This window comes from Strix uralensis, chromosome 12, assembly GCF_047716275.1.
Source record: "Strix uralensis isolate ZFMK-TIS-50842 chromosome 12, bStrUra1, whole genome shotgun sequence".
NCBI lineage: Eukaryota > Metazoa > Chordata > Aves > Strigiformes > Strigidae > Strix > Strix uralensis.
Genome location: NC_133983.1, coordinates 16,365,077 through 16,388,638, shown reverse-complemented (window position 1 = coordinate 16,388,638; position 23,562 = coordinate 16,365,077).

Here is a 23,562-nt window from a genome sequence, read left to right as displayed (position 1 = left end):
TGAAATAATTGTTTCTTGTAACGTTAGATCTACAACTGATTCAGCAGCAGGATTAGAATCTAAGGAGCACAGGTTAACGGAAAAGTTTCACTATGGCCTAATACTAACACAAACAACCAGTTTAAGGAGCCTGTGATGCTGGTAACTTTCATTTGGCTTAGAATTTAAAAGCGCCACCACTTCCTATGTTATTGTCTAACAGCAAGGAACATTGTATTTCTGTGTACCCATCTCTTTAAAAGCATGCTATGTTTTGACCTCAATTTGCCTGAGTGAAATATGAGGCTCTCCAAGAACTTCTTTTACAAATTAAGCGTATTTTCATGTTTACATAGAGATAACCCAAGAAAGTAAAGAGTGTCACTTCTATTCACACTTCTATTCAGGCCTTTTGGTACTGGTAGAAATTATAAGTACTTCTGAAACTGAGTGCATTGTTTGTCACAGTTGATGTTCACAATTTAAGGGACTCACTACCACTACTCACTTCAGAAAATGCTTTTTTGGGACTTAGTGAATGTTACAGGATATGTGATGTACATATAAAAACAATCACAGGTCTCTTGCTCCACCACTGTGTTAAGACTGATTTTCTCCTGCAAAGGTGTCAAATGCTTTTGCTTGTCAGTTAAAAGATCCTGAAGAGACAGAAGGAAACCAAATCTCTGCTATCTTTGGGGTGTGAAAAGGGAAAATAGTGAGGGATCCTTCTTGCCCACTAACACCTTGATTTCGATGCTTTAAAGCAATTCCATAAAATGTTTTTGGCTGCACTGTTTTTAGTAATAGTGCGGTGATAGTAAATTACAGTAGTAACCTAGAAATTCATGAAGCTCCGCATATGGTTTTATCTCGTAGACCTGTATCAGTCGCTGGCATTTCTGATGAATGCTCCTAACCCTTAAAATCAGAAGACTGGTCTGTACAAGTTCTTTAACTGGTGCGCATTTCTCCTGGATATTCAATATCATCCTAAACGGCCATCCACGTATATCTGAATTTTCAAAATTGCTATTTTTGTCCTGTATTTATGGTTATGGACTACCTTTTAGCTCTTATTGCCCCTGATATTAATAGCATATGTATGGATAGATTAAAGACAGGTATTCCTTTCTTCCCTCTCTTCCCTACTGCTAAGATCTGAAAGCCTGATTCACCTTCCATCTAATGATTAGATATTAAAATCAGATAAGCTCGCTAAGCTTTCATACTGACTTGAAAGGAATAAAAGAAGTGAATTCAATAATATGTGGCTTTAAACTTAACTCCTTTGAGAATTAATTTTTTCACCTACTCTTTAATATGGAGGTGGGGTGGAGTTCCTGTAATTACTGAAGCTGTAACTGGAATAGTTTTCTAATCTAACACATTGAATATAATCCCTGTTGGTTTTCACTAGTGGCAAATACAAGAAAAATTGGGAAATAATCACTTAACCAAACAACTTCCCTTATGTATCTGTTCCCGAACAGTGCTGTTACTTTAATGGTAGAGTAGTCATATATAAAAATGCTTGCTTTTTTCCCAGAGCCCCAAGTACGTCCATTTGCACCCCACCTCCTATGCCCTATTATGTGTGTGTTCAAAAAAGAGGCCAAAGTGAAAAATATAAATAGATGAATAAACAAAAAGCATTCTCATAATCTATGTTCTATGCTTTTATATCAAGGAAGGAGAAATTACTCTTGTACAAAGATGCAAGCATTAAATTGAAGCTTATTGGTTCTGTGTGAGGCAGTTTGACATTTGTGGATAATTGACATCCTATATCCAATATCCAATTCTGTGTTATTTTTCCTATTTCCTTTTGTCCTAGCTATAGGATCAATAGCAACAGTCAAATTTAAAATAGCACAGGGTCCACCTATATTACTACAGTTGATCAAAGCTTTGTATAAACAGGGAATAAGGAGCTTCAGTCCATTGTGCTGCCCTACCAGGTGGAAATAAATCACCTGGTAATATAATTATAGTTTAGGTTGAAAGGGATCTCTGAAGGTCATTTGATCTGACACCCTGCTCAGAACAGGTTGAGTACTAATACTTCATAGAGGGTTTATACAGAAGGGAAAACTTGAAAAACCTCTTATTGAGAGGGTTTGTGTAAAAGGTCAAGGGAGACTTGAGCATTTCTTTAACTCATTATTTCACAACAAATGAATGAAAGAGTTGTTTTATAAATAAAGCCTCAATTCAATGACATTGAGAAAACCAGTGAAAGGTGCTGCATATATATGCTAATTGCCATATTAGGAGATGATCTCTGTTGCCTCTGTTTTTCTGTGGAGAGGTGAATTTTGCATTTTGATATTGCTGCATAGTTTCAATGGGAGGATTTTGGTGGGTATTTTTTGGACAGCAGTTAGAATAGATATACAGGACAGTGATTGGGGGGGATTTAAAACATACTGGACTACTATGTATATTTTGAGGGCTGGTGCATATTCCCAGGATATATTCATAACAAATCAAAATTAATTCATTTTCAAACACTGCCAGTGCAAAAGTTTTCCACAGAAGTCAGTGCAGAATTTTGTCCCAAATGTTTGATAATATTTGTTTGTCTGAAATATGAATTCTTAGTTTTCTATAGCAATATTTCACACTGAATTACTCTAATGTCCTTCCGGCTTCTCAGAATAAGTCAGGTTTTCCTTTCCTTTGCAGTAAAAAGAGCAAATCGGAGCTGCGCAAAATTTGGTGAAGACATGGCCCAGGCTCTCTCTGTAGTTTTGTATAATAGTTTTCTGAAACTTTTCAGGGTTTGGTTTTGGGTTTTTTGGTATCTCTGGGGAAGGGGAGAGCGCTAGCAGACATTGTCTATATTTAAACAACTCTGAGCGAAGACTTTTCCTTCAGATACCCCTGGTAGGGAAGGGCACCAGTCCCAATTCCAGATGGGAAGAGAGTGAGAGTTCTGCATTCAAATGCATGGAATGAATGTCACATGGCAGCTTGTACTGTAAGAAGCTGAAGCCACTGCTGCAAAATACTGGAAGTAGATAAGTCAGTGGGTAAGCAGTGCCTTACTACAACTTATTGAAAACAATTCACTTGGGAAAAGGTAGAGTGTGCTTAATATTACCTTCAAATAATTGTTTTTGTAACTAATTTCTAGAATTAAAAATACAAATGTAATAATCCCACATTTCCTTACCAAAACATGTCTTGTGTGGGTAAACAGGCAGTGAAAAACAGCTTCGAAAGACTCAAGAAAATGTCACATAGAATACAAGACTCCATAATAGCAGGATTACATGCAACATATTTTAGGCTAATATTTAAAAAAAGTATTAATCGGTGTCTAAAGCTGGAATTCTAGCTTTGTATTCAAGCTCTTAACTGGGTGAGTTTTTCCATCAACATCCTGACTGAATTCAGTGGGGGCTAGTTATCTCTGAAAGCCAGTTAAATGAGTTTGGGATTTACCTCTAGACTGCAGAGGCTTTTTTTTTTTTTTAAGTGTTTACCTTAGGGTCTATATATAAGTATTGTAGATTTGTATCAAAGGACTCAAAAAATTTCTCTCTCTTTTTTTTCCCTTCAATTCTGTAGAAAAATACATACATATACCCTACAGTTCTGGGTTTCAGTCTGGCATGTAGACTATTTGAAGCAGTGCTTTATTGAAATGTTGGGCCTCCAGGACAAAAAGAGGGGCTGTATTTCATCTGTTACTGTATTTTTATGTTAACTGTGAAAGTGATTTAAATGACCAACTGATGTGGTGAAAATGATCCCAGAGATATTCAGACAAGAAAGTGAGAGGTTCCCAGAAGCAGTCTCCAGGTAACTAGCCAGTCAGAGGGCCAGTAAGTCAGATGGTGAGTGAGAGAGATATTAGATGGTCTTCCAGGCATGGAGAAAGTACCACTCCATTGCAGAGGTGAGTTCAGTCTTCCCAAATACTAGAATAGGAAAAAACATTTGATTGTGCTTTTTTATGATATAGACATAAGTTCATCTTTGGAAATTCTAACTGAAGGCGTTGACTTACCTACCTTTAAACATTGTTTCTTCATTTATCTACCAGTTTAGTTTAGAGATCATTCTCCTCTTGCCGGTATATCCCAAGCATATTTACTATAGCTGACATAGTATGTACTTGGAGCCAGGTTGTCTGCTCTGCTAATGGCTGTAGGTATCTCTTCAAACAATTTGCTTTTGGGCTATGTTCTGTGTTTGATCCATGACTTCTGGGTCAGCATGGACCTCATTGGCAAGCAGAATAAATCGGTGAGGATCACTATTGAAACTTCACAGAAGGGTTACACTGCTAAGCAAAGGAATCAGTCATCTAGATGGTCTTTACATCCAGCAGAGCAGTACTTCTTGTAGAACTGACACTGATTTGTTACCAAATTATAACCAAGCCTCAAGACCAGCATATACTGAGCCAAACAGAAGCAATAAACTGTTAACCCAACACAAGCCATAGAACTAGCAACAAAATGGAAGACCAAACACAAGTGATAGAAGTGTATTTCTCTTTAGTGATAGCAAAATGCTTGCATATGTGCTCAATACAAGGCATCAGTTCTGTTTCCCCTCTTCTGAAGTGTGGTGCCAACACAAGTAGTGCTTTTGTTGCAGATTTATATACACAACCAAAATGCAACTATTGTCTATGCTATTGGTTATGAGCATTTTTCATAGGTACCTTCACAGTTATAAATGCGGTGATATTTTGCTAAGGAGTAGTCAACACTGAGACTCTGACCACAGCTTCTTCAACTTGACTTGTCTATATCTGGTTAAGGTCTGGTACATGTATCCCTGCTGTAGCCAATTTCTTTCCTTTTTTCTACTCTGTCATTATTTTCCTATGCCCACACATTCCATCAACTCCTCTAACTGCATGCAAGCATTGCATCATTCACTTGCTCTGGACTCCATACATCACAATTAAGTTCTTACCTGCTGCCCATTCACCCCTCTGCCATTCTGATATTTTTAGTCTTTCTTCCTCAGTTTGTTACTCACCACTCTTACAGGTGTAAGAGCACTGTGTTTTGGGCCATTCAGGCAGATTTTAAGCAATGTTTAGGTGTCTTTCTAGGGAAACATTGATTACTCTGGAGTTTAGAAGGGGAATAGGTACATCTGCAGTTAGATGGTTGAGAAGCTTAGCTAAATTTAAAGCTCGTTATGGAAGTACTAGTGAATTTAGGCCCCTACCAAGGTTTAGTGGTGCTATAAACAAGGCTAACTGGATCAGAGACTGTGACTTTGGTCAATTCTGCGTGCCTAAAATCCCATTTAGGGAGTTTGCATCCTGACCTGATTTTCTGTCTTTTGTGGTTGCTTTGGGCATTGCATATACATAATCTGCCATATTTTGGAAATACATCAACTGCAGTCATTGTTTTTAACACCTGTAGGTATGTGTGCCTGATTTGGCAGGGGAGGGCAGAGGAAGGGAAGACAGATTGCTGCATCCATTCCTAGCAAATAGAAGTATAGATTACTGAATATGGAATCAATTTCACCTGCTGATGCCCAGGTGACAAATTGTAACTCAAATGCCAGAGCTGAATGGAAGGGGATCTCTGTGTTTCATTTATTCCTCCTAATCAATTATGCAGTTCTCAGCTAGAAGAGAGATATTCTTATCCCACCACAGACTTTACTCCAAATATTACTTTATTACCTGATTGTCAGACAGACATGCCAAGTAATAAATTGATTTTCACAGAAAACACAGTGGGTGAGACCAGTGTGTCAGCAGACAGTCTTTTGAAAGCCATATGACAAACAAAAGCACAGATTGAGTTAGCAAGGTAGAATACAGTCCCTCTGATTTGCTATGAGACTAGGTAAAGAGGGGCAGGAAATGCCAGTCATTTTGATAAAGTGTCTGTTTTGTTTAAAACATAAAATGGTTGCTTTAAAATAACTGAACATTAACAATAAGAATGGTTGGTTGAATCAACCCTGCTTGTAAAAAATAAATATATATGTATTCATCAAAGCTTGTGTTTGTGCTTTTTCTTGACTTTGATAATGTGAACAAGTTGAAATGGTTTTGGTTAATGAGCCAATTATATTCAGGCCAAATCACAGTCATGCAGCATGTTGTGATTAGTTAAATTGCTAAGTAAATAGCTGGTAGTTTTCTATGCGTCTCATACTTCTGACAATACAGTGAAGAATCAACATCACTTGTCAGCCTGAATTCATGATTTTTCTCTTGTAAGTTCTCCAACATTTTCTCACCCTTAATGTAAAGTACTAATACTGAAAGGCAGCCAAGTCTTCCACACCTGAATTTGGGATAATTTGTAAAAAGGAGACCAAACAAAATACAGGACTGTTAAAACAATTAATTTCTCTGAAGGCTGTAGTAAAAGCTTTCAGTAGAGTTTATCTGAGGAACATGGAAAACACGGGCTCGCCTGAATCAACTTTGAGCCAGGATGTTTGATCCAGCTGCTCAAGGGTACATGGTGTGTTCCTGGGTTTGCTTTCTGGGGTGATGCCATATGAATGTAAACATGTCCCCTTGGATAAATTTATGCTACATACACCACTGAATTTGAAATTATTGGCAGAAAATTCACGTATACTAAAGGACATTTTCTTTTGCATTTGCCTTTGTGTTTGAAAGAAAGCAAAGTGAAAATATCTGATAAAGTATTTGTATTCCATTAAGGAATAGAACCAATATAAGTATTTGAAATAATCAAATTCAAACATATTATTGATGAAATGTAGGTCTGAATATTTATTCCTTCAAATATTTTGTTCTACGTCCTTGTCAAATAGCTTAAAGCATTAGTTTATCAAAACCGCATTCTTAAATGGAATGAAAATAGCTTACAAAATTAATTTACATTACTCTTTCCTTTATTAAATTTATTGTAAGATTTATGGAATAAAACATACCCTAGAGATAAAGAATTCCTAATAAAAGTAAAGAAAAAAATAGACATAATCTGAAAAATAATACAGAGATCTGAGCATGGTTGTTTCTGCTTTCTCAGAAGAAAATCATAGAATCACTGCATCATAGAATGGTTTGCGTTGAAAGGGACCTTTAAAAGGTCATCTAGTCCAACCCCCCTGCCCTGGGCAGGGACACCTTCCACTAGACCAGGTTGCTCAAAGCCCCGTCCAACCTGGCCTTGAACACTGCCAGGGAGGGGGCATCTACAACCTCTCTGGGCAACCTATTGCAGTGTCTCACCACCCTCATTGTTAAAAAAGTGTTCTAACAAACTAGAACCAGCAGAAACAGTATCAGAAAAGTAACAGAAAGTCTCCTATTTTGGCAATATGATAAATAGGCAGTGTTGTGAGCTTTTTGGTTATTATACTAGAATCAAATGAAAAAACAAAATAAGTTACAGTAGAAGAAATATGGTATTGGTGAAATGTTTTTTTCACCACTAAATAAAACATTTCCACATCCACTAAATATTATTATTTTAGAGGGTATGCTCTTCCTTCTCTTCTCCCTTTATCCCTTGTTAGCCAAAACTTTGTAAGCTGTTGGTTGTTTAGGAGGGAGACATATTTGGTTTAGAAAAGAACTATGTATATATTTTAGTGGTTTCCTGATTATTGATAAGTAAAATGCAAAATCTACTGTATTTAACATAAGCTAAGTTTTGGCTGAGGAATCTAACTAAGCTTTTTTCAAGGTCAGTGCTCCATTGTTTATTCAAGTTGTGTCCTTGGTTTTCTGCCCTTTCTAGCATTTCTTTTTTATTCCTGTCTCATACAGATGCTTCTTGTTTTTCCACTTCTCTCACAGACATGCATCACTTCACAAATTAATAACTAATGAAGCCCCTATGCCTTCATATGTTTTGTATATGCCTTTATTCTGTCTGGTGACATATTACTATTTTCTGTGAAGATTTCTTTAGTTTTAACAATTGCCTTTGTAAAGCAGGATAATTATTTATTAGTTATCCTGAAAAAATAGCAGCTGTTTATCAAAAAATATAGGTATGACATCATTCATACCAAAGTATTTTGAAATGTCTATCTGTGTCCTAATTACAATGATAATTCTGTTTAGATGTTATTAATTCCTTTTTGCCAGTAGAATATACACATAATTTAAAAAAAAAAAAAACAAACCAAACAACTGTGTAACAGCAATGTCCAATACCTTGGTTGATTTTCTTAGCTTTACCTTAAAGCAATTTTATATAAAGAAGGAAATTAAGTTTAAATCAATAATTAAAAACTAAACCTAAACCCTACTTTGTTTTCATCTTTCTCAAAATAATTTTCTGAAATATGCCCAAAACCTTGTTTCTGTTTCTTTTTATTTCACCTTCCATGCAATGACCCTCTGCTGCAAAGTATCTTTTAAAAACATAATTATTTTCAGCATTACTGATCCAGAGTCCTTAAGGCTGAATATGTAAATGCAAAGTGCTGCAAGCAATGTGGGTTTTTTTAAGATACTTAGAGAGCTTGGTGAGACAGATCCTTGGCTTTTAAAATATTACAGTTTCAGTGGTGGTATCCAGTGATTTAAACTACCTGAAGACCTTGTCCTGTTCCTTCAGGGCACACTCAGTACTTCAAGACATTTTCATATGTCTTGAATATGTCATATCTGGAATGTGAGAATGAGTTGTTACTGTAACTGAAACTGTTATAAAGGGTCTCACAATGTAGGCAGAAAAAAAATATTTATTATCCCAGCAAATTTTTTTGCATATATCCTGTTCTTGAAGGATTTGGGGGAATTTTTGTATAAAGGTTCTTCATAAGACTATAGAAACGTGTTCATGATCTAGCGTTGTTGCTTCACCATCGTAACCAATTCTAAGACACAGTTCTTGACACAGCTTCCAAATAACCCTAATGCTAATTGAATCTGTAATTAATTTTATCTTCTTCTCCTGTAGTAGAGATATAACTACTATATTACACAGCAGTTGCCTTATAATTAACACCGTTTAGGCATATTCCATCAGGCACAAAGTTTGGTCAGGAAAATGGGTTTCAAATTACTTTATCCAGAAATGGGAAGTGTTGATTCTAAAAAAAGTTCTCTGTTGTTCCCCAGGGGAACTGTCATTCAAGTGCTTGGTATCACAGTGTGTCTTAGCCCACGTTTACTGGCTGGAGCATCTCAGGATGGTGCACATATGGGAACAGTGATGTATTGTGGAGAGGAAGCATCACTAAAAAGATACTGTGGCAGAACTGTTTACTTGTTCCCTTTAGGCAAAACCCTGTATTCAGACAACATTGCTCATTTCCCTAATAAAAATATATAATTAAGGTGATGGTTTTTGTTGAGCACAAGAATACAAAATGTGTATTTCTGCACTGAAGACAATTTTCTTGGAAAACTCTATATTTATTGGGCACTGGAAATACTATGGCTTTACATGATAACAACTTTAACTAGTCTAGTGATACTTAACTGTCATGTTTGTCAATGAACTTGAAAATGATATAGCTTTTGGTAGTGTCTGAGACCATTAATTTAAAGTGTTACGCCATTTTAGAAGATACTTAAGTTTTGTGAAAGAAGAGCCAAAAAGGAAATCAGTCTTTTTTTTTTTTTTTATCAAATGAATGATTTAAGCTCAAATATAAAGTCCATTCTACATGTAACATAGCCACACCCCTATTATGTAGGCTAATATCTATGAAAGATACATTCAGGATTTGTGAATTGCACTGACAAGCTGAAGGGATGAGGTATAGAGCCTGTTTTCCTACTGTTTGTGTAACAAACTCCTGTGGACATGTGGATATAGAGATGCTTAATTATTCATAGTTCAAGTTAATTTTTGAATCAAAGCTCATTAATTTTTCTAATGCTAGAAACTCAATGTGTTGCAATGAAGATATTGAATTAAAAAATCAGATTTTGGTAATTATATATTATTCTCATGAGACAGCTGGAGTGTAACTAAATATTGTTATTTACTTTCCAAAATCATAATTACACCTATTATAGTTTTGATCCTGAAACACAATTAAAGCAAATCTTTAACCACTGTTGTTCTAAAAACAGGGCATTTTTTAGGAAGCTGGGAAATAATTAAAAATAGAAAACAGAATTAACTTCAAATTGCTCTTTTTAAGAAATATTAAGCATGTCACATGAACTCCTGGAAAGGGACTATCAACATGAAAATGGAGTATGTTCTAACTAACATTCAGTTAAAAGATACCCTTATAAATCTCTGTATGATAACAGTGCTGCTCATAAAGGGTATCTGATTAATCATATGGAAGTCTCAAGCTCTCATTTTATGTATGAAGCAGGCAAATCTTAAAGTTTCTCTTTCTAAAATATGTTCTGTTTCAGAATATGGTACCTATTTGTGGTATTTTGGTATTACACAAAAGTCATAATTCTTGTTCTACACAAAATTCTGAAATGGGGTAAAAGGGAATATACATATGTGACAAGTAAAATTGGCATAGTTCTGAAAAAAATTATAATGCAAATTTGTTTTGTTAAGAAGCTTTTTGAGAAAGATGTTATTGTAAATTTCTTATTTAAATGAGTACATGATAGCAATATGCAAAAGTACCTCAAAGAGTAACTAGTCTACTGTTAACTCCTGTGGATAAACAAGAAAAAAATGCAGATCTGTTCCTTCTTCCTGAGAGGTGGAGTTAGAGGGAATGTTTTGGTTTTGTCATGGTTTAACCCCAGCTGGCAACTAAACACCATGCAGCTACTTGCTCACTCCTCCCCACCTCCTGGTGACTGAGAAGGAGCATTGGAAAAAAAAAAGCAAAACTCATAGGATGAGATAAAAACAGTTTAACCATTAAAATAAAATAAAATCTCATAATAATAATAGTAATGAAAAGGAAGATAACAAAAAGAGAGAGAAATAAAACCCAAGAAAAGACAAGTGATGCACAAGGCAACTGCTCACCACCTGCTGACCGATGCCCAAGCAGCAATCCACCCCCCAGCCAACTCCCCCCGGTTTATATACTGAGCATGACGTTCTATGGTATGGAATAGCCCTTGGCTAGTTGGGGTCAGCTGTCCTGGCCATGCTCCCTCCCAGCTTCTTGTGCACCTCCTTGGTGGCAGAGCATGGGAAACTGAAAAACCCTTGATTTAGGACATAAGCACTCCTTAGCAATAACTAAATCATCAGTATATTATCAACATTATTCTCACAGGAAATCCAAAACACAGCATTGAACCATCTACTAGGAAGAAAATTAACTCTATCCCAACTGAAACCAGGACAGTTATTAACCTGTGGAGAGTAAGAGAAGCTTACTGGATTAGCCAGGCCTCATTTACATGTCAGATATGGGACAGATGGGAAGTATTTGTTTAGAAATGCAATATTATAGTGTAATTAAATTTAATCCTGTCTGAAAGTCTCTGAATGAGAAACTTCAGACTGAACAATGACCAAAGCCAAAACTGCAACTTTCAGTTATAGAAAGGTGTGAAAGTCATAGGTGAAAGCAGAAGAAAGACTCATACAATAGGATTTTCTTTTTTGTCATAGTGACTTGAATGATTTCTTCCTGAAAAGGATCAGCTGTGAAGGGTAATTTTACAATACATAAAGATACGCTGGCAAAGAGCAGCAGAGACATAGAGGTATAGTGGTGAGGAGGGATGGTGACTGGTGTGTTGCTTGGTTGTGTCAATCCACACCACAAATGTGTGGGGCTTCCCAGGGTAGCCCTGAAGTTGCAGCCATTCAGGCTGGCCTTGGCTTGGGAGACCTCAGCAAATCTGAGGGGATGACCTGCCCCTCATAGGGACTTCTCTATGCTTTCATGGTGAATTATAAACAAGTTGTAACTGGGGAAGGGCTGGAATATTAGATTACTGATAGTGTACAGTGCATCCACAGGTATAAGTGGAGGGGGACGTGGGGAGAGAGTGCTTCTGCCTACTGCTAATTGTTCAAACTGCTTTAAGTAGATGTCTTACTATCTTTCCGTGTTCCACCCAGTTACATCCTGGTTAAGTCCCTTTAACTTACTGCTTGGAAGTGAAGAAGCATTGCTCATTCTTGCATAACTTTTGCTAGTGTAAGGAACTGAAGGAAGAAATGCCTAAAACATTCATTGACACAGAAAACCTCAAGGACAATCTGTGGCCTTTGGATTAGCGTAAGGAATGTGACCCAAGGAAGCGAGAGTGTATCGAAGGATGCACCCCCACTCCCTTACAGTTGCATTGACAAACTACTTAGATAAGCCTCAGAGGGGGAGACATGGACTAAACCAGGTTCTCTCCCCTCAAGCACAAGTATGGCTAAGCCTGATACTTTGTGGCTCTATTATGCAAGCCAGACACCAGGCTTGCCTTGCTAATGACTTACTAATGGTGCCTTCACCATTGAAGTGTAACAAGAACTGATAAGAGGTGATCATTTCTGGGATGACTGATAAGATCTCTGGGTGTGGGAGTGTCAGCTCTACGCAGCTGTGGGAGATTCAGTGTGTTACTGGTAAATGATTAAGAGGCAAGTTGGCATTGGCCTGTCAGCCCTGTGCATCTGTGGGAGATTCAACAATTTAAGAGCCAAGTTGACATCAGCTGGTGAGGTCTGCTCAGGTCAGCTCTGCTCTGTGCAGGCCTGGAGAAGCAGCAAGGCTTTGAAGAGAAACAGGCCTTGGAAGAAAGATAAATCATCTCTGCATAGGCCCAGAGAAGGAAAAAGGTTTTGAAGAGAAACAGGCCTTAGAAGAGAGATAAGAAACTGCCAGGTTGTGCTAAGGTGGATGGAACTGTTTGTGAGAGAGAGGTTTGATGACTGTCTAGTTGCTGATTTGCTTATTATGAAGTAAGAGCTTGAATGAAAGTATAAGTATGTGTTATTGTATAAGTATATATTATTGTAAGAAGAAAAAGAGAGTGTAAAGAAAATAAACAGCCCCTGCCCTGCAGAAAGAAAGAAGAACACTGTGACGTGTGAATTATTTTGGCCACTACAACTAACATACAACTTACTATAATTTAGTACAACTTCTGGGGACAGAGGAAAAACCAAAGCTGGGCAACGACCACTGACTCAACTAGAACCAATGCTCTATCTTTTTCCTTGTCTCTCATGGAAATGAGTTTGTGGAATACCTGCCCCTCCTTGTCTAGTATGCTAATCAGCTCATAGGAGGAACTTAAAAAAGCAACAGAAACTTCACTGTATGTGCACCCACTACCCAAGATTACCAGACCTCAGACAACGCCAGATCCAAGGTTGGTGATCCGGATTTCTTTGATTTGCTCTCCTTTCTTTTTCTTTTCTTTCCTTTCTTTTCTTTCTTCTGGATTTATAAGAGACCACATTGCTTATTATCTTTTTCCAAGCTTAAACTGTTCTCTACTGCAAGTAAAACATTTTAACCAGTTGTTTGGTGTCGTTTCACCTTAGTTTAACCCAAGAGGATCACAGAACTGTTGCGATTCTCTGGTCTTCCAGTCCAGATTGTGACAGCTAGGTCTTCTGGGTGGGTGCTTGAGATATTACTGTTAAATTTCATCAGTTAACTCTGGGGAGAATTGTAGTTAGTGTTGAATGTGGGCTGGGAAAAAGATTACATATTATATTATGCCCTTCTATGATCTCTTTCACTGAAAGGAACCAAGACATGTTACATTTACTGAAATGTCAAAATCTGCCATGTGATCACACCATTATAATCTTAGCTGGATGGGGAAGCTGTGTTTCTGGGTACTGAATTATTTAGACTTGCATAAATATGTATCAGGGCATGGTGTGATATCACTCTTCCATGTTTTCAGCTTTTTCTTGAAAATTGTGTGAAGAACTGGTACACAAATAACTGACAAAGACCAGTCCGTCAGCTTGAATGGGCTAGGACAGTTCTACTGCTGTTCAGTTCTTAATGCCTGAAAATGTGATACATGTAGTTATATCCTATATTTAAGTTGTATGTTGAAGTGTCATATCTGTGTATGCAAATGTGCATTCATTGATAAAGAGAGCTAGTTCTGTGTGTGTGGAGCCATTAGTGCCTCCTGTAGCTTGGCCTGTACTGGTGTGGCAGGTGCACCCACCCAATGAAAATAGGACTTCTTGGCTGCTGAAGTGTAGCAGCTCCTGATTGCCTTTGTTCTCGGGGCTTCACGTTAGTTGGGGCCTTTGGCCAATAGAAGCCACTATTGACCACAGATCAGATTCAGCCTGGGTATCAATGGAGGGCCCTGGGGGAGCCATTTGGAGCTCGTCCCCTGGAGCAGCACACTGCGAGAGGACTCTCCCCTTGGGTTGGGATGCTGCCCAAGGAAACTCCTTGAGGTGACTTGGGTCAGGACACTGCCCTGACCAGCTCCTCGAGGTTGAGAGTCCTCATTGTTAGGTGAGTGATAGAGTGTTTTGGGTTGTCATTAGACCCTGGGAAGCGATAGGGCATTTTGGGTTGTTGTTAAACCCTGGAAAGCAATAGGGTGTTTTGGGTTGTCTTTAAACCCCAGAAATGACGAAGCATTTTGGGTTGTTGTTAAACCCTACAAAGTGGTGCTTTGGTCTGCATTTTGAGCTGTTGCTAAACCCTAGGAAGTTGTTTTGTTCTCTTCTCACGGACATTCAAACCTGTAATTAAATGATTGCGGAGGGCTAGTTAATTGTGTTGATAGTAAATTTTTAATTCTTGGTTGTTGTTTGCTTTTTTGAGAGCCTTTGTAACAACTGGCACTTGCAGAAAAAGGCTTTACAAGCGTGACTGTGTCATAGCACTTGCATTTTAGAGAAACAGGGTACAAGTAAGCTCTCCCTGCTGTGGGTTATAATTAATTTCTCTTTGACTTTCATGAGAGGAAAAAACACTTCCTTGCTGTCTTAAAATTCTATTCAAAGCTTGTTGGAGTCAAAGGGAGTTGCCAACAGGCTTGGTGTTATCAGTGCTCAGATCTGCAAGCAAAGGTGAATCTTCTGCGAAAGAGTTCAAATTCAAACACACTGAATGTCAGAGTAATATGTAAAATCATGTAAGGTTTTTTAGCTGGTGATCATTTATTAAATTTCTTTCAGTCTAATGCAGATTGTCTGTATATTCCCTTGGTGGTCTATTATTACATTATCAGTTAAGTGTCTCTTACATATTAGTGTGTGAGTGGCACTTGTGGTAGTAATTACTTGTCGTTTCAAGGGCAATGTCATATGTGTTTAGTGTCTCTGTCTTTGTGGCATTTTCATCCAGTAAAGTTAAATGGCTTTTTTAACTCAAGGGAATAGCTAAAATCTCCATCTCTGTTGCTGAATTCTCTGGCGTCCTTAAATCAGAACAGTAACATGTACCAGTAGACAACAACCTTAGGTGTGGTAAGTGGAGTGACAAGAGAATTAAAACATATCAGCAAGATAAAGAAACTTGTATTAAAAACCTCTGCCAGGCATTCTCTGCGAAGAATTTAATCAAATTTATGTTGAAAAGTGTATATTTCAGAGCTTTCTTTAATTTGGAAGCCAATTAGTCCTGTGTGGAATCTATTGACAGTTGATATCTTTATTATTATTATTTTGTTTTAGTCCATTGCAGTATTATTTTTATTAAGAAAGAAAGGCTTCATGATAATTTAGTCACTAAAGCAACCTGTTGTTTTGACGTATTCTGGTCAGAACATTTAAGTACCAGATAGAAATCCCTGGGGGCGCTGGATTTATACACTGCACCTTACGTGAATGGTATTGAATGTGATTAATTCTTCACACTCTACATCTATCCTTGCATAGTAACAGCAGCCATTGTGAATCTGAGTCTCTCTGCCTTCTCTAGGCAAAAAAGAGTTGTACTGCTTGTCCAGTATCTGCACCTAGCAGGCAGCTAGCAATGCCAGTAATACAAACAAATCTCTTGCCAGTTTTTTTTTTAGCTTAATTTACATCTTTTAATTTGGACCTTTCAGGGCCTCTTTCTCTGGCTTCACCCATTAGTCAATGCGAACCATTAATTGATTTTTTTAAACTTTTTTTTGTCTTGCAAGTACAAACAATACATAAGATCATGTGTAACTTTAAACAAGTGATGTAAGTAGTCTTAATGAGTCATTGATATGGGGTGGGAGAAAATTTTCAGCTTAGATCTTTTAACTGAAGAATGTAGGTTAAAGAAAGATAAAATATTTTAACTCAGCCATTAAAAGGTACTTTCAGGTTTTAAAAAAATTTGCAATTTTAGAAATGAAACAGTATTTCTTGAAATAGGACTACCTTTAGAAACTCAAAAGACAAAAATCTAGACTCAATTCTTACAGTTAATTTTGAATTAATTGAAAACACTGGTTTCTTAATAATTAAGTAATACTTAATGATCTAAAAACTTGTTAATTAAGCTCTACCCTTGTGACTGGACCTTTCAAAGAAATAATTATGTAATTGATGCAAAGAACCTGTGGACATGCTTGAAGTTAGGTACACTCACAGATGTGTTTCTTTACCATTCACTATATGGAAAAATGAGTAAGAACTCTGTAATACTGGAACCCTTGATATGAATACTCCATCTGTGGATGATTTTACTTTACACTGGTCACAATGTAAGCTTAGGTTTGGTTAAGCTGAAGTTTCATGTAAAGGAATTTCTATACCTTTAAGCAAAAAACCCCAAACCATTAAATGTATTCAAGATTGTCATAGCATACAATTTGCCAAATAACTACAATATGCAGGTTAACAGGAATGGTATATGCTGTACACAGTCCCTGACTGAACTCACAAAATCAAAGGTCAGCCTTTAAGTTTTACTTTTTTACAAGAAGAACCTTAGAAAATCTAAATCCACTGAAGTAGAATCTATACTATAGTATGAACCTGTTCCACCCACTTGACCGTGATGAAAGCTGATATTACAAATGGACGTAAAATGTGCAAGAACATGAAAATATGCAATTTCCAACAGCCAAAGTTTGACCTATGCTCTATAAATGTAACTGTTTGGTTCTTCTGCTAGACTTCAACAAACATGTCAGGAGAACAGTTTGTTATGCAAAGCACTACCAAAATGCTGCTGTATATCTTTAGATGAGATATTACAGTACCTCAGTTTTTGTAACAGCTTCAAATAGTTTGATTAAAGTACCTAAACTATTAGCAAAGTTATACACAGTCTATACTCTTCACTTTAGAGGAACATTATTATTATTGCTATTAGTGTGAATAGTTTCCTCCTTTAAAGGATCAGTATTCACCAGTATGTGACCTGCAAAATTATTACGATTATTTAAAGCACTAGTATCTTGAATTGACTTATAACAGAAAGCAAGCATCCAGCTTCCCTGAGCTGCTCAACAAACTCTACCAAGCAAATGTCTTCACTCTAGAAAGAAATAAGTTTAAAATAAATCACAACAAATGCACCTTTCTGTAAAATGTGGCCTGTCCAGCTGTAGGGCTTGCTATATATCATTAGTTATGATATCACAAATGACATCTTAAGACAGGAGAAGAGGTGGGAGAACTTTGCTTAGTGTTAGTAAAATAATCTCACATGTTAAACCAAAAAAACCCCAAGAAAATCTGTCTTATTTTAAACATTTTAAGGTGGCTATGAAAAATGCTTGGCCTCTTCATGAACTCCTGAAGTTATGATGATGAACTTCTAGTAGTCAGGATAAGATTTTCCCATATGACTCTCCTTTTAGGCATCTTCATGACTGTCAAGGAATTAAAAGCATCTTTTGGTGCCTTGTTCTCTCTGAGATGCATCACTGATGTCACAGGGCAAAGGAAAGGATAAATGTGCATTCTGTAGTTCATCTGTCTCAGAGCCTGGTGATGTGCGGGAGTAAATTACTGTATATCTGCTGGGTGCAGCCTGCATGCTCTAATGCCTTTTAGGTGAAGGCAGAAGCACGTGTGCTTTTCTTTAAGGCTGAACTGTTGCAGTACTCATGTCACTGTCACTGTTCATCTGTGATCGCTTCCTTGGGTACTGACACTTGGTATTTTCTGCAGCTTTGCTCTTCTCAGTGGAATTTATTAGTGTAGCCCATCTTCCATACATGGACACTGTGTTCATGATCATACATTGATTCAAGAGGACAGTATGAAGGAAGCTTCATATTTGTCAGGTGGTTCTTGCATACTGTCTCTTGACATATCTTGTACTTCTTTCTCACCTTCATCAGGCCGTAGTTTTACGGGACAGGATCCCATTTCTTCTGTACACACTTCACATGTAACCCAAAGGGTGCAAATCTAATAATTTTAATATTGTGGTGTATCATTGGAGTAGGGCCTATTTCTTACAGTTTTCAGCATTATTTCATACATATTAGTAGGGAAAGGATTCTTTCACTTGTTCCCAAGCAAACTACATTTACAGCATAAACAAATTTCAGTCTGTGCCTTACAAAACCAGCATTTTGTACTTTCATTAGGAAGTTTGACTTTTTGTATTATTGCTCAGCATATCTAAGTTCATACCTTAAATATTGCCTTGTTTACTTACAGGTACTTGCGTTTATATTCCATTGGATAACCCTCATTAGCAACGGCTTTATATACAAACCAGTTCCAATGAATTTATCTACAATCATGATGAAATTTGCAGTAAATGATAAAAGTTTAGTTGTACTTCATTTCAAGTGGTGAATTATCTGGTTATGATCTATAAACACAAGGTAGAGGTTATTTTTTTTCATCTTTTTAACAGCATTTCTGCAGAACATAAAGCATGACTTTTGTTGCGGTGTTTTTTCAGACCCAAGTGAGTATGGTATTTCCTTTACAACTTTCTTGGGATCGAAATAGACAAGGTTCATAGGTTCTTGCCCAGAAAATACTGAGGAGACTTCAAAAGGCAGATTTTCTTGCTATGCAAGTAGAAAATTAAGTCCTTAGATCAGTTTTTTTGAGCACATAAGCTTTTCACAATTGCTTTTCTATGACTGTCAAACAAAGTAATGCCAATTTAATTGCATAATGTGAGTAATCAGCATTTCTAGAAAACCTTCCCCTAGCCCCATGTACCTTTTATTTGCTGTTAAAATGAGTTTATTGCTGGTTTATTTTTCACTGCCTATCAAACAGATGTTGCTCACTCTCTGAGGGATTTTTCAGCTTTTCCCAGTCACTCTGGCTTGGTGACTTGCCAGATGTTTAGTTTCTCTGCTGCATTTCAATAAAAGTACTGGAGATATAGAAGAGCTTGCAGAAGTAACAGGAACACAGATAAGTGTTCTTGCTGAGAAGATACTTCAAAGAGGAAAATACGAAGAAACCTTGAGAAGAGCATAATGCATTCATAAATGTCTACTGCATACAGATGCACACTTCCATTGTTATCTTTCGCTAGGCCTGCATGATATGATCTGTTTTTTCATACTGTAATCTCACTTCTCGCACAGTTAGGAACACAGGTCAGATGTTTTTCAAAATGAATTAATAACTCAAAACAAACAATCATATGTTGGACCAATCATACATTCATTAGTATTCAGCAATCAAAGTCATTCCCACTGGATAAAGAACAGAGACAGGCTGAGAAAAAGGCAATCCATATGGAGGATATTAAAAAGAAAGTATTTGTAAATATTAAAAAACCAGGTACCACTATCTCAATTTTCATAGATTTTCCCAAACTTCTCACCAGTTACTCACAAAATAGTAATTGCTGTTTTGTTAAGGAATCTTACTGACAAGAAAAAAAAGGGGGAAAAAAAATAACTGAGAAAACCTCTTAGGAAACAGTTTAGCTATTAGTTATGATAGGTGAATAGCTTAAAATTAACTGTACCAAGACTTTCTGAAATGCCTTTGCTATTATAATCCTGCTGGGGTCTTAAATTGAATACAGAGGCATCCACAACCTCCCCAGCCCAGCAAAAACAAACTCATCAAAAATACTAAAACTAAATGGTTGTAAGGTTGGTTTTTGTTTTTTTTTCCCTAATGTAGCTTTTAAAGCTAAATTTTATAGCTTAAAAAAAAAAATTTTAGGATACAATTTTTAAATTATATTAAATTTTTAAATAAAATTTTTACGAAAAAGGAAGTTCAAAACAGAAATGTTAATGGACAACACTGGTCTGTCCACATGTGCCAAGTGACTAGACAGTAAGAAAGACTGCTGCTTAGTCTTGTGTCCTGCAAGCCTTAGTTAAGTGGCAAGGAAAGGTTTGGAAGAAAATTAATTGTGCTTTTGATTAGTTTCAATTCATTTTTGCACTTCCCAGAGGTGAATATGAAGTGGGGACAAATTAAATCACTTTTGCTGGAAACAATTCATTTGGTAAATTAGGTGTTATAACCTGGTGACAAAATTGCAGGGTTCTGTTTTAATAAAGAACAGATGTAGGACAGTCATTTGATAGAAGGACCTACAGACAAACTGACTGCTTGGCTACTTGTGGACTGTGACTTTTAGCCAGCTTAATAAAAAATGTGTAATGGAACTAACTGGAAAGTACTAAGAATTATCCATCTCCAATAAGAAAATAGTTAAAAATGATAGAGCATGGTACACTGAAAATACTAATACCTGTGTTGAGTATATTACCTCTGATTACTGTCAAATGGAGGAAAAAAAAAGTCTTAAAGTTACATTTGACAGATTAATGAAAGATACTGTAAGGTATGGATTTGTTTGATTTTTGGAAAAGGCATATATTACTGTTTGTATTGATGCTTTTTTTTAAATTGAAGGAAAAAAACCTCACTGAGTCTGTTGCTTTTACAAACAATTATTTTGGTTTTCACTTCTGTCTGATAGATATTGCTCTATAAAATTTTTTGTAGGATATTTCAGCAGTACATGGAACATCTGTGTACCTGTCTGCTTTTAAAAAATGCCTGAAAGCTTGTAAATGTGAAGATGTTACTGAAGTCCTGTATTACATGTTAGTCAAACCCTTTACTAGCAAGGTTCCAGGTGTTACATGTGAGAAGGATTAAAACAGATACTGTAGCCCCTTTCTAATACACTTAATCAGATGTCTAGGTGCTTTGTTTTTATCAATTCCATCACCTTGTTTTCTTACAAAACATTATTTCAACCAGTGTAATAAAGCTATTTTCCCCACTCTTTGATGCATCTAAAGATCATCCAGAGAAAAGAAATTTGGATCTGAAAAGCAAATGGTGCCATTCCATTTATAACCTTGCCAAACATACTTTTGTAGAGATTAGGCTGAATAAAACAAGTCTGTGACTCCTTCAAAATTCAGACCTAATCTCTTTAAGGCTTTGAATTATATTCCCTATACGTGACAGGATAATTCCAAAAGCTCCACTCTGACCAACCTACATGCCATCAATTTAAATCTAATCTCATAATTAAATTAAAGATCAAAAATTATTACAGTGATTTTTTTCAGACTTCTTTGTAAAGACTTTGTGGCAAATTGAAATATTAATGACCAAAGAAATATCTGCGTAGAGGATAAGAGAACTTCTGAAAATGTGATGGCATAAAAAACGAGCATAGAAGAAGTGTTTTGGACTGTTCTGTGTACTTTTATAACATACTTGAGTCAACAATGAAACATCTATTTATGGATGTCCTGTGAAAGCATCAACATCTATTATGATGTAAATATCGTATATACCTTGACAGAGGTGTCCAATATATGTGATAAAGGGCTGGGAGAATAAAATTGGAATGGAAATCATGGTGAGAGCTCTCTGTGGGTGCTTGAATATTGTATCTGTGTAAAGAGGGCAGGAGAAAGTGCTTCAACTTCATTTATCTCCCATATCCTTCATAATAGGGGTGACTCCTATATCCTGACATATGCTTTAGCAATGGATTTCTGTCCTAAGTTTGCTCTTGTTTCATCCATATAAGTTCTCAGATATCCTGGCAATTTGCAATTGAAATGACTTTCAAGAGAAGTTTTACAGACTTATCCATGTTTTAGGCCCTATTGGGGAGGGAGATAGCCTTTCCTATTTGCTGTGTGCTATTCAGATCTCCTGAGCATGCACACTCTTAGTATTATAATAGCCCTCTGTTCTTCATACTCACTGTCAAGAAAGCTCCTGCTAGATTTTAGTTTCGAAATAATAAGTCCTATAAGGGTACAGCTCCTGCTTACCATATTTAGGTTTTAGCATCTAGTGGAGATGTGCTGCAGATAGTACAGCTGTCTTACAGCCATTCAAGCTACCTGAAAAACTTGACACTTTTAGAATATTACATATTATTGTATTTGGTTTAGGTGCAGAAATGCAGATGAGAAATGCAAAAGGTTGTGTTTAAAACCATAAAAATAATTATTGTACATTAAAACATGATACAGAAACAGTAAGTACATTTAAATATATTTCAGAATTTATTAAGTTCAGTCCTTTGCCAAGGGAATATCTCTATTGTATTTTTAATTTGTCTTAGCATTTCTTCAAATACTCAAATTCCTGCTATTTTTCTCCATCATATATATTCCTGAGCATATGAAATGCTGTTTGCCAAAATACAGTTTTTAAAGCCATGCACATATATAAAATTGTTTGTCTCAAATGGTAGTCAGAAGATACTTGTATTAATTTTCAAGATCATGTAGCCCTGTCTGATCACCTGCCTAAACAATAGGGAGGTCAAACCACTTGTCCCAGATCACCTACGCAAAGTTTGAAAAAGAGTAAAAGCAATCAGTATTTGTAGTACTTTAAAATTGATTTGCAACTAATTTAAATAGAAGGTAAAAAAATACGTACAGAAACATTTGAGAGACCAAATGTGATGTCATGAGGGTGCATAAATTTAACAAATTTTGCTCAACATATTCTACAAAAGGATAGATTCTCTCCAGATTTTTGTATCCCTTAGTAATACACTTTTCTTCATATCTAAGCCATCTGACTATTTCTAAGTTAAGCCAAATAATAAAATTAGACTTCTGCTATGGAGAATCAGATTCCCTAATTGCAAATGTAAATGTTGCCAGATGTACTGCTCCCCTGTTCCAATTAATAAATCATTAGAAAACACAATTAATAAGGGCCTGGATATCTAGTGGTTCAGACTGCTTCTTGAAGGACAGAGATGAAGAGAAGGTGGCTACAATGCCAGCACCAGTGTGAATTTGGGGTGTTCTTTTGTAGGGAATTGGAAAAGAAGGATTCAAGTCTGTTGTGTTATCACATGCAGAAGTGGAAAAGTGAAATAAAGGGAATCAGATTAAAGACAGAGCGGGAAAACAGGGCAAGTGATTTCTGTTTCTGTGATGAAAGTGACATGTCATATCTGAGGTGGGCCAGAAACTTCTTTTGATCTCTGTTCTCTGCTCACAAACTATGGGTCAGTCCTAAAGTCTGTTTGAAATTGTCAGCTAGTTTCAATGACTGTTTAGCAATGTCCCAGTTGTAGCACCATGGAGACCTCGCTGTGTAGCCTAAATGAAACTCTGAAATTCTTTAACATAATCTGTCAGCATTATATGCAGGAGTAACATACAAGTGACAGTTGTTTTCATAACACCTTTAAAGATCTTACATTGTTTTGAGTTTTTTCTCTGGTAGTGTTAAAGCTTACTCCCCAAAGTTTCCAGTATTAATCAGTTTAAATCTCAAATATCAAGAAATTGTGTGGAACACCCATCAAAATCTGTAAGATATCAAAATACATAATTTTTTATTTATCGAGACATAGTTAAAGTTTACATGTATGGTGAGTGTCCTACAT